The sequence below is a fragment of the Cervus canadensis genome, chromosome 11 (assembly GCF_019320065.1).
Source record: "Cervus canadensis isolate Bull #8, Minnesota chromosome 11, ASM1932006v1, whole genome shotgun sequence".
Classification (NCBI taxonomy): domain Eukaryota; kingdom Metazoa; phylum Chordata; class Mammalia; order Artiodactyla; family Cervidae; genus Cervus; species Cervus canadensis.
Genome location: NC_057396.1, coordinates 75,038,319 through 75,049,157, shown reverse-complemented (window position 1 = coordinate 75,049,157; position 10,839 = coordinate 75,038,319). Strand labels below are relative to the sequence as shown.

At 51.6% G+C, this 10,839-nt stretch overlaps 1 non-coding gene across 1 annotated transcript; it reads left to right on the top strand.

Moving 5' to 3' along the window:
- Positions 1-6,854: 6,854 nt before the first annotated feature.
- Positions 6,855-6,961, top strand: LOC122450714. Its single transcript, XR_006272206.1, has one exon. It is a non-coding gene; the product is annotated as a U6 spliceosomal RNA (small nuclear RNA).
- Positions 6,962-10,839: the final 3,878 nt, after the last annotated feature.

The following is a 10,839-nucleotide window of genomic DNA, read 5'->3' as shown; positions in this document are numbered from 1 at the left end:
TTTCCTCAGCTGCCGAGGGCTAATTTTCTGGGCCCGGGCCTGGGTCTGCAAACGACATGATTTCTGATAGATGCTTTCATCCAGTTGTCTTGCTCAAAAGCTTCCAGTGGCTCCCTGTGGCCCGTGGGGCAAAGCCTAGATTCCAGCCTGGCAGTGCAGACGGTCAGCAACGTGATTCCAGCTCCCGCCTCTGCTCCTCACCTCCCGCCCCCGGGGCACGGCTCATCCCCGTGGGCCCAGGTGTGCGCTCTAGCATCTGTAGGCCACCTGTTCCTCCCGCTCAGCCCGTCTCTGCCAGGGAACTCTGCCGGGTCCGCTAGGGTCCGGCGTGAAACACCATCTCCTCTGAAAACCTTCCCGTGGCTTTCAGCAGCCCTGAGTTCTCGGGACTTGGTCATACCCTTCTTGGAGACTGGCCCCCGCCTCCTCTCGGGACCCCTTTTCCCATTTGGACAGAAAGGCCCAGGAGGCAGCCTCTGGGTCTCACCCCCGGCTCAGGGACTAGTGCCTGCTTGCCAGGTGTGTGGTGCCAGTTACTGCCTGTTGGAAGACAGATCACTGAGTGGAGTCTTGTTCTGGCTTCAGCTTTAACGAGGCACAGAGCCGGGCACGTGGGGTGTGGTGGGCTGGGCCACAGTGGACTGGGAGCCAAGCCAGCCCTCTTGGCATTCCGGCTCGGTCACCAGTGTGACCTTGGACGGACCGCTTCTCCACCTCTCAGTTATTTTATCAGTGTTTGGGGAAATAAACCTGCCTTTCTGGACCGGGTTAGAAGTTAGGTCAGGTGCCTAGACCCGGTGTGTACCTAACAGATCAAAGCTGGCATTACAGTTAATGTATTAAATTTTAACAAGGTTGCCTCGTGTCCAGCAACTGGTGAACGAATTGATGAAATGGAATGACCACACGGTGGACTATTGCTTGGTGATACGAAGGAGTGAGGTATTGATACCTGTGACCACATGCGTGAACCTTGAAAACATGCAAAGTGAGGGAAGAGAGACCACGAATGTAGTGTGACTTTCATTCAGACATGAAACGTCCAGAACAGGCACATCCTTAGAGGCTTCCCTGGGGGCTCAGCTGGTAAAGAATCCTCCTGCAATGCAGGGACCCGGGTTTGATCCCTGGGTTGGGAAGACCCCCTGGAGAAGGGAAAGGCTACCCACGTCAGTATTCTGGCCTGGAGAATTCCATGGACTCTACAGTCCATGGGGTCGCAAAGAGCCGGACACGACTGAGAGGCTTTCACAGAAGGGAAATGAGAACTCTTAGGGCTGGGCGCGTGAGCTGCTTCTCACTGACTCATCTTTCCCCAGAAATCACCCCTGACTCTGGATATAGGTGTTCTCTGCACTTCCTGAGAGATCCAGGCTCCTTAATTCTTTTAGCAACAGCTTTATTGGGATAGAATGCATACACTGTACAATCCACCCATTTAAAGTGCACAGCGCGTTGGTTTCTGGTGTATTCAGAGTTGTACCACCGTCACCATTGTCAAGTATAGAGCGTTTTTATCATCCTGGACACCCTTCTGTGAGTTCCCCGTCAGATGCGATCAACCGCCCTTTCCAACAAGGAAGCGGGCTCGCCGGGGGGTTCACGAGGGCTGGTTCCGCTCAGCCGCAGCTGGGCAGTGCCGCCCTGCTCTCTGCTGCCAGCCTCAGCATTCAGGGGCCGCTGCGGGTGGTGCCAGGCGGGGTCCTCTCTGGGGGGGACAGTCCACCCGGAGGAAGACGAGGGCGCCTGCTGCCCCCAGGACGGGGACAGTGTGAGTCAGGGACTGCGTGTGACCATCTGCTTTCACCACCAACTTGCGGATGAGGACTGTGAGGCTCTGACGGCAAGCTTCACCAGGACCATCCAACTAGTGCCTGGTGGAGCTGCTGCTGCAGCCGATGTCCCGGGACTCTCTGGGTGCTCCAGTGGCTGAGACTGTGCTCCCAGTGCAGGGGGCCGGGCTTCAACCCCTGACCAGGGAACGGGGGTCCCACATGCTGCAACGAAGACCCCGCATGCCGCTACTGAGACCTGGTGCAGCCAAGTAGATAAAACAGATACTAAAAAAAAAAAATAAATAAAACAACCCACATCTGTCTGCCTCCTAAGGTCACATTCCTTTTAGGTGTGACCTTTTCTTTACATTCTTCCTTTTTTTTAATGCTGTTAGTTTATTTGCAAACATTATCCAGGACGAGTTTGATCCTTTTTTTTTTAGAGGTTGCACCTCTCCATATGCTCCTCTTCCTATCTGTCTCATGGATTATTTGTTAAGCAGTTGGTGTCTCACTATCAAGAAAGGTGCTGGAAATCCAGACCCAAAGAACACAGTCGTCACAGCTAGTTACCTCCACGTGCTTTCCACTGAACGTGGTATATTCTTCCCCGGACACTCTTCGTGGTGGCTCCTGTGGACCGCAGAGGTTGAGAACCTCCAGCTGCCCTGAGCCCACCCAGCGCTGCTGGAAGCTCTGCGCAAGACGCGCAGACCGAAGCGGCTCACGCCTCACGCGCCTCGGCCTTTCCTTTCCGCTCTTGGCGTTCCTTCTCACGTAAGAAAGGCACGGCTGCTGTGAAGCAGGTCAGAGAAGGAAGAGCCGCGTGATGAGGAGCTATCGCTGTTCATTTCAGCACCAGAAGTGCCCGCGGTGAGCACGGGGCCTGGGTGCTCCCCGTGGTGCCGCTGCGTGTGTGATGACGGAAACCGTCTCCCAAGCCCTCCTTCACGGCACCACGCCGCTGTCACAATCCTGACTGTAAACGGTCACCTACACCCCAGTCTGATGGCCGTGGCACAGTGACCTCCCCGCTCCGCCCTGCGTCTGGGACGATGTGCCTCTGTCTCTCCTTTCCCCGGCGCTGCCTGGGCGGGCGTCCCAGATGGCGGAGACTCGGGAGAGGGGCGGAGGGCAGCAGGTCACGGCTGTGAACAATAGCAGCCGGAGGAGCCCCCGTGGAAGTTTCTGGGGGAACCCCATCATGGCTCTTAATCCTCTTCCCTTGGGCTCCCCTGGTTGCTTAGCTGGTAAAGAATCCGTCTGCAATGCGGGAGACTCGGGTTTGATCCCTGGGTTGGGAAGATCCCCTGGAGAAGGGAAAGACTCCTCACTGCAGTATTCTGGCCTGGAGAATCTCATGGACTGTATAATCCACGGGGTTGCAAACAGTCAGACAGGCTGAGTGGCTTTCACTTATCTAGGGCTGACTGTTCTCCGGCCTGAAGGCGCTGGCTGTCTGCTTCACAGGGCGGTTGATCCTCTGCCAATTCGAAACCCGGGGTCCCTGCAGGCATGGCCCGGAGCTCCTCTCTCCGCCGATCCCTCGGCCTAGATGATCCCCGAATGCATCGCGTGTGACTCGGGCACAGCCCCGAGTCCCTCCTTGAACCCTCTGCGGGAAGAACGCTCATGTTCCGGCGCCAAGCCCACAGGCCCCCATCCAGACTCCGGCCCTCTGTTGGTGGTAAAGAGTTCCAGATGGGCCACGTCTGACCACTCCTGGCCCCTTGCTGCCCACCGCGGGGCTGACTCGCCAGGACCATGCTCAGGGCCATCTGCGTTCCCTTTCCCGAGTCCAGGGTCACCTCCCAAGCCTGAAGGTAGACTCAAGTCGTTGGTGCGGGGGAAAGGCTCTGGGCGTCCCAGACATGGACCAGCTGTGTGACCTCAAAGCATCCCTTCATCCCCGGAGCCTCAGTTTCCTCACCTGTGATGGAGATAATAAATGGCACAGGGCTGGTTGGAAAGACTAGAGCGGACTTCGGGGAATAAAATGTGGAGGCAGCCGGAGTCTCCAAGACCAGCTTCTGGCTCTCTCTCACCTGAGCTCTGGACTTGGCTCGGGGTGCCTCGGTTTCTCCATCTGTAAACTGAGAATAACAATAGAATTGTATCTTGGGGTTGGGAGGATGAAGTGCAGTAATGACTTCAAGGCAGTTGGAACATGACACAAACTGCCTGGCTTCTGGCAGGCAAGCACCCGCGTGCTATCTGTAGCTTCTGTGATTCCCTGGGGGGCGGACCTCTAGGCCTGGGGGAGCCTGGAACGTCACTGCGTTGGTTCAGGGCAGAAACCAGCCTGCAAGCGTTTGCCCAAGCTCGTTTCTATCCTCTTGCATTGTGTAGAATGGGAAAGCTTCAAGACAAAAAAAAAAAAAAAAAGACTTTCTAATTATCCCAAATCTTAAGCCAGTGAAAAATGTCAACCTTCACATTCATCTTTTGCCCTACTCTTTGCTTCTGCTGTGGTCCTTGCAGGAAGTCTGTGGGCACAGAACTGTCACTCACCAGGGATTGGGTTGTGGATTCCTTCCGGGCCAGGGGTCAGGGACGGCTGGGGTCCGGGCAGGAGTGCAGACAGCCAGCCCTGCACCTTGTTCTCATGTCCTCAGGCTGTGTGTTCTTGAACGGGTCACAGCTTCTCACTGCTGCTGAGGATAAAGAGGCTCCACGTGAAAAGCACTTGGCCCTGGCTCAAAGCAGGTCCTGGAGTAATTTTTATTGTTAATATATGCACAATATCGCGTTAAAGGTCAAGTGCATGCTTTTGTTTTTTTCTCTTTATAGATTTTATTGAAGCATGGTTTATTTACAATGTTTCAGATGCATAGCAAGGTGATTCAGTGATTCTTACACACATATATTATTTTTGAAATTATTTTCCATTAACGTGCATGCTTTAAAAGTGAAACAATTTTACTCTCCTTGCTTGGAATGCATTGCACCCAACCCATGGTTAAGTCCTACAGTTTCTCCAGCTTTCAGCTCCTATCTCCCTTCTTTCCTTTCCAGCCCGTTACCCTGTATGGATTTTCATTGCACCAGGCACTTGTCTAGCATAGAGCTTGTTACAGTTGCAGTTTAATGTACAGATTAAAAGAAAAATAATAATGCAAGACTTCCATTAGTCTGGTAACTCCAGGTAGGCAGTAATTGTATCTTTTTTCCCCTAATGACAAAGTTATCTTTTTAAAGTAATTTTTAATAAATGCATCTGTTTTTGGCTGTGCTGGGTCTTCCTCACTGTGCTTCAGTAGTTGAGGTGCGTGGGCTCAGTGGTTGCAGCTCGCAGGCTCTGGAGCTCGGGCTCAGTAGTTACGGCCCACAGGCTTTTGCTCTGTGCCTTGTGGGGTCTTCCCAGACCAGGGGTCACTACTGTGTCCCCTGCATCAGCAGGCAGATTCTTAACCAGTGACCAACCAGGGAGGCCCAATGCCTGTGTCTTTTATTACTCTTGTATCCTCGGGGCTTTGCCCCCTCCCCACCTGGCACAGAGGACTTCCCTTCCGGTTCAGCCAGTAAAGAATCTGCCTGCAATGCGGGAGACCTGAGTTTGATCCCTGGGTTGGGAAGATCCCCTGGAGAAGGGAAAGGCTACCACTCCAGTATTCTGGCCTGGAGAATTCCATGGACTATACAGTCCATGGGGTCGCAGAGTCGGACACGACCCTGGCACAGAATTTCACTACCTGGCACAGAATTGTTGTCGTTCAATCGTTCAGTCGTGTCTGACTCTTTGCGCCTCCATGGACTGCAGCACGCCAGGCTTCCCTGTCCTTCACCATCTCCTGGAGCTTGCTCAGACTCATGTCCATCGAGTCAGTTTGATGCTGTCAGCCATCTCATCCTCTGTCATCCTCTTCTCCTCCTGCCTTCAATCTTTCCCAGCATCAGGGGCTTTTCCAATGAGTCGGCTCTTTGTATCAGGTGGCCAAAGTTTGGAGCTTCAGCATCAGTCCTTCCAATGAACATCAGGACTGATTTCCTCTAGGATGGACTGGTTGGATCTCCTTGCAGTCCAGGGGATTCTTAAGAATCTTCTCCAACACCACAGTTCGAAGGCATCAGTTCTTCAGTGCTCAGCTTTCTTTATGGTCCAACCCTCACATCCATACATGACTACTAGAAATAACATAGCTTTGATTAGACAGACCTTTGCTGGCAAAATAATGTCTCTGCTTTTTAATATGCTGTCTAGGTTTGTTGTAGCTTTTCTTCCGAGGAGGTGTACAATAGAGGTTCAAGAAATACTGGATATAAGAGACACAGGAGGAGAGAGAGACAGAGAGATGGAAGGAAGGAAGGGAGGGGAAGGAAAGAGGGAGGGAAGGAATGAATGACTGTTCGAAGGCAAGGGGGCCTCTTTCGCCTCCACCACCATAAGATCTCTGTTCGCCATTGGCAAGGATTTGCTTGCGGAAAATGCAGGATGACTTGAACCAGGAGGCTTTGGAGCAGGTTGGGGGTGTCGTGTTGGGGAAATGGATGAAATCATTGTATATTTTATGACAAGAAAGACTGAAGCATAAAAAACATAAAAATTTTCTCCTTGTGTTTGGCGCCCCCGACCCCGCTAGTGAAGATATGTGTTGTGTGTAGGCATTAATCAGACCACCTGAGGAGACAACATTCCTTCTTAATCTCACAAAGGATCACAACTCCTTGGGCGATAACCTTCCTTCTTAAACTTGGAAGAGGTCCCAGGGACCTCTATATATGTAGATATATTCACTATATGTGTAGATCTGGATTGTGCAAGCTGTCATTGAAAGTGAAAGTGTTCATCACTCAGTCATGTCTGGACCACCTCCCACCTCCCCATCTCATCTTCTAACCAACCGCTGGCCGTCTGTCACCTGGACCCCCCAACTCGGGGGGAAGGTACCACTGGTAACTAGAGGGTGAGGGCATTGCTGCTAGATCCCAACCAGGCACGGGATAACCCCTCACAACGAAGAAGAATCCTGGTCCCAAGTGTCAAAAGTGCTCAGCTTGAGGTCAGGAGGGGCCAGATCAGAAAGACAGTATTTGTCAGAAGTACTTGATGGCCGGCTGTTGGTTAGAAGATGAGATGGAGTGCTTGGTTTGGCAGCACATATACTAAAATTGGAATGATACAGAGAAGATTAGCATGGCCCCTGCACAAGGATGACACGCAAATTCATGAAGCGTTCCATATTTTTAAAACCACTACAATATTGTAAAGTAATTAGCCTCCAGCTAATAAAAATAAATGGAAAAAAAAAAGAAGATGAGATGGGGAGGTGGTCTGGGTGAAAGATGGTCGGCGGCTGGTTAGAAGATGAGATGGGTGGTCCAGGTGAAAGACAGCCAGCAGTTGGCTTGAAGATGAGATGGGGAGGTGGTCCAGGTGAAAGATGGTCAGTGGTTGGCTAGAAGATGAGATGGGGTGGTGGTCCAGGTGAAAGATGGCCAGCGGTTGTTTAGAAGAGGGGCAGAGGTGGTGGGACTGGGTGGGGAGTGGAGATGGTGAAGGTGCTGAGACTGGATGTGTGGGTGATGGAGAGGGTGGGTGGAGGACGGCCCCGGGGTCTTGGCTTGGGGGGGGTGGGTACAAGGTGATGGCTTCTCCAGAAGAAGGGACTACACGAGGAGGAGCAGGTTTGTGTAGGGGTGCGTGTGTGCATGTGTTGAATTCATAACACACGTGGGACACCCAAGTTGGAAAGCTTATTGGGTGACCGGATAGGTGAGTCTGTAGTTGTGGACCAGACCCGGGGAGCGGCAGGTCCGGGGCTGGAGATGAAGATTTGGGAGTGATTAGTATATATCTTACAGCTTGAGACAAGGTGGTGGATGGGCTAACCCACAGGTCAGGCATGGAGTTAGGAAAGAAGGGTACCAAGAAGCCAGGGGATGGCCAATATTTAACTTTCTGGAAGAGGAAGTGGAGCCCCTCAACAGAAGCTGGGAAGGAGTGGCTAGAAAGGTTAAGAAAAGACGCTGTTTTTAAGAAGGAGGAAGTAAAGAGATATCAGGTGCCACAGAGGTCAGGTAGGACAAGAACTGAAGAGTGTCTGTTGGGTTTGGCAGTCAGGCAGCCAGTGGGGACCTTGGCAGGAGTAGTTTCTGTGGAGCATCGCAGGGTGGGCAGAAACCAGAGTAGCCTGGTAATAAAGGGGGTTGAGCTGCTGACCAGTTAAGTCTACACTATGGGCTTCCCTGATAGCTCAGTTGGTAAAGAATCCACCTGCAATGCAGGAGACCCCGGTTCGATGCCTGGGTCGGGAAGATCCACTGGAGAAGGGATAGGCTATCCAGTCCAGTATTCTTGGGCTTCCCCTGTGACTCAACTGGTAAAGAATCTGCCTGCAATGCAGGAGACCTGGGTTTGATCCCTGGGTCGGGAAGATCCCCTGGAAAAGGGAAAGCCTACCCACTCCAGTACTCTGGCCTGGAGAATTCCATGGGCTATACAGTCCATGGGGTCACAAAGGGTCGGACACGACTGAGCGACTTTCGCTAAGTCTACACTGCTCATTGGAGGGGCTCGGTTTTGGTGCAAAGAAAAGTCACATCATTCTTTGACCTCACCTCCAGGAAACAGCAAATCGCCCACATGCTGGCTCAAATCCCAGCAGTGCTGTGGTTTGGCGCCTGGAAGTGCCTCTCCTATGCAGCCTGTCAGTCTTTCAGAGCCCAGGCCAAGGAGCACCTTTTCAGGAAAGCCCTCTCTGCCTGCCCTTGCCCTCAATGGGACTCTGGTAGCGTTACTGAAAGTGGGTACTGGCTGCTTACTGCTCAAACACCAATAAACAGGACAAGTTTGTGGGAAGGAAAGTTTGCTTTATTTCAGATGCCAGCAACTAGAGGCATAGGGCAGACATCGGTCCAGAGGGTGACACCCCAGCCCCTCAACAGTCAGGGGGGCAAGAGTTTTATAGACACAGGGAGGGGGCTACATGCAGAAACAGCACAGCCAGCCCTGACAGTTGCCTTGAAATTGGTCTTCGGTGGTCTGACCAGCATCATCTGGGTTGTTTTGGGTACAGTTCATCTCCATCTCTTGAGGTCAGTTCTCAGAATTGCGGCAGAGTCTTCCCGGCTGCAGTCGGTCATCACGTGGTCACCTTCCCCACCTCGGGGGTTTCGGTCTCTATAAAACAGCGCCCAGGACACGGCTCAGAATGCCATCCACAGCCCTTGAGAAGGAACTAAAGGTCCTTGACGATGCTTAAAGAGTGCAGTATTATTATTTGATTTCCTTTGTTTCTGCGTTTTCTCACTTCTGTCACTAAACTTACTCTGTGGCTAAAGTCTTTTTCCAGAGACAAAAGGTAGGCTGAGGCAATGGGGGCAAGGACCATAGGGTCCTGGTCTGTTTCAGTAGCACAGAAAATTGGTATCTTCCTGCATGTGCAGGTTTTATCCTTCTGTGTCCACTCAATACAGGGCCTTGTTTTACTAAGAGGTTCATTTTGTTTGTCTTGCTTTATCGGCTACATTAGGGCTCCCTGAGATTAGAGACTCTGACTGTCTATTGAATGTATGAACGTATGATTCAATGCTCAGAAGAACCTGGCCCGTGATAGTGTTCATGGCAGCTGGGGCTCAGAAAGACACCTGTGGAATTCAAATTAATGGACTTAGACTCTGGTCTTAACTCCGCTGGACTTTCTCCAGGAAGTAGATGGTAAATCAACTAATTGAAAAGCTCCTTCTACGACCTGGGTAGAGTTCTAGGTGAAGAAGGAATTCATAGGGCCTGGACTCCATCTCAGGCCTGTCCGTGCTGGTCATGCACGGCCACCTCTCCAGTGGGCTCTGAACTCTCTGCTTAGTGCCTGTGGGAACGACTATGGAAGGATAAGACCCCCTCTGGGCAGGGGAATCTTGAAGATCACATCCAGGTTACTCATTGCCTAAGAGGAAACATACTGTAATCACCCCTGTCTCCAGACAGGTCATAAATTTTTTCCCGTATCTATCAGGATGTAATCACAGGCTTATCGATTATTAACTGGTTGGAACGTGACCATGGGCTTGATTATTAACTGTTTGGAATGTAACTGAGGGCTTATTGATTATTAACTGTTTGAACACATAACACGTGAATGATGGGGTTATTGTAGTGGTATTTACCCTTCCTTTGTTTATGTAACTCTCAAGGAAATTGGGGTGGTGGGTTTGGACACGTACACATGGGGTATAAAAGATCTTCACAAATGCTGGTTGGCGTCCTTGGCTAAGAGGAGACTCTGCCTTGGGCCCGCAGGTGTAATAAACTGCACTCCACTATCTGCATTGCCCTTCTGAGTGAGTTTGTTTCCTGGAAAGTGTGGCTATAACATAGGCAGTGAGTAAGAAAGACAAGGTCCCCTTTCTCTTGGAAATTTCTTCCTCCAGAGAGACAGATAATAAATAAGAAACCAGCAAAAGAGCAAGAGTGTATCTCTCTGAGTGTGAGGTGCTAGTTGCTCAGTCTGTCTGACTCTTTGCGACCCCATGGACTGTAGCCCCCCAGGCTCCTCTGTCCATGGGATTCTGCAGGCAAGAATGCTGGAGTGGGTTGCCATTTTGTTCTCCATATCTCTGGTGGAAATAAATGAATAATGTGGATCAAAGTAACTAGATATGGGGAATGTGTTGGGTGGGCTTCTTTAGAAAGACTTCTCAGAGAATGCTTCTCTGAGAAGGCAACCTCTGAGCTGAGCCTGCTGGATGAGAAGGAGCCAGTATCAAAGCTTCAGCTTGGCCAAAGGAGCAGAAATCAGTATGACAAGGGTCACACACACCAGGGTGGTTGGACAAGTCGGCGGATGGAGGGCCTTGCCGGCAGTGGTCATGAGTTTGAATTAATTGCTAGTGCAGAGGCACAACATTGAATGGGAAACATGGGCATGATGGGCTCGAATGTACATTATCCAGCGTGGTGGCCTGGGCTAGGGAGGTGGCTGCAGAGATGGAGAGCGACAGATGGCCTGGGGAGGTATTGAGGTGGAAGCTGGGGTAGGGGGACGGGCGCTGACTGCAAAGACATTCCTTCTAGCCTTGCTGTGTGTGCACCATCCCGGGAGAGGAGATGCTGCAGGGGAAGTGG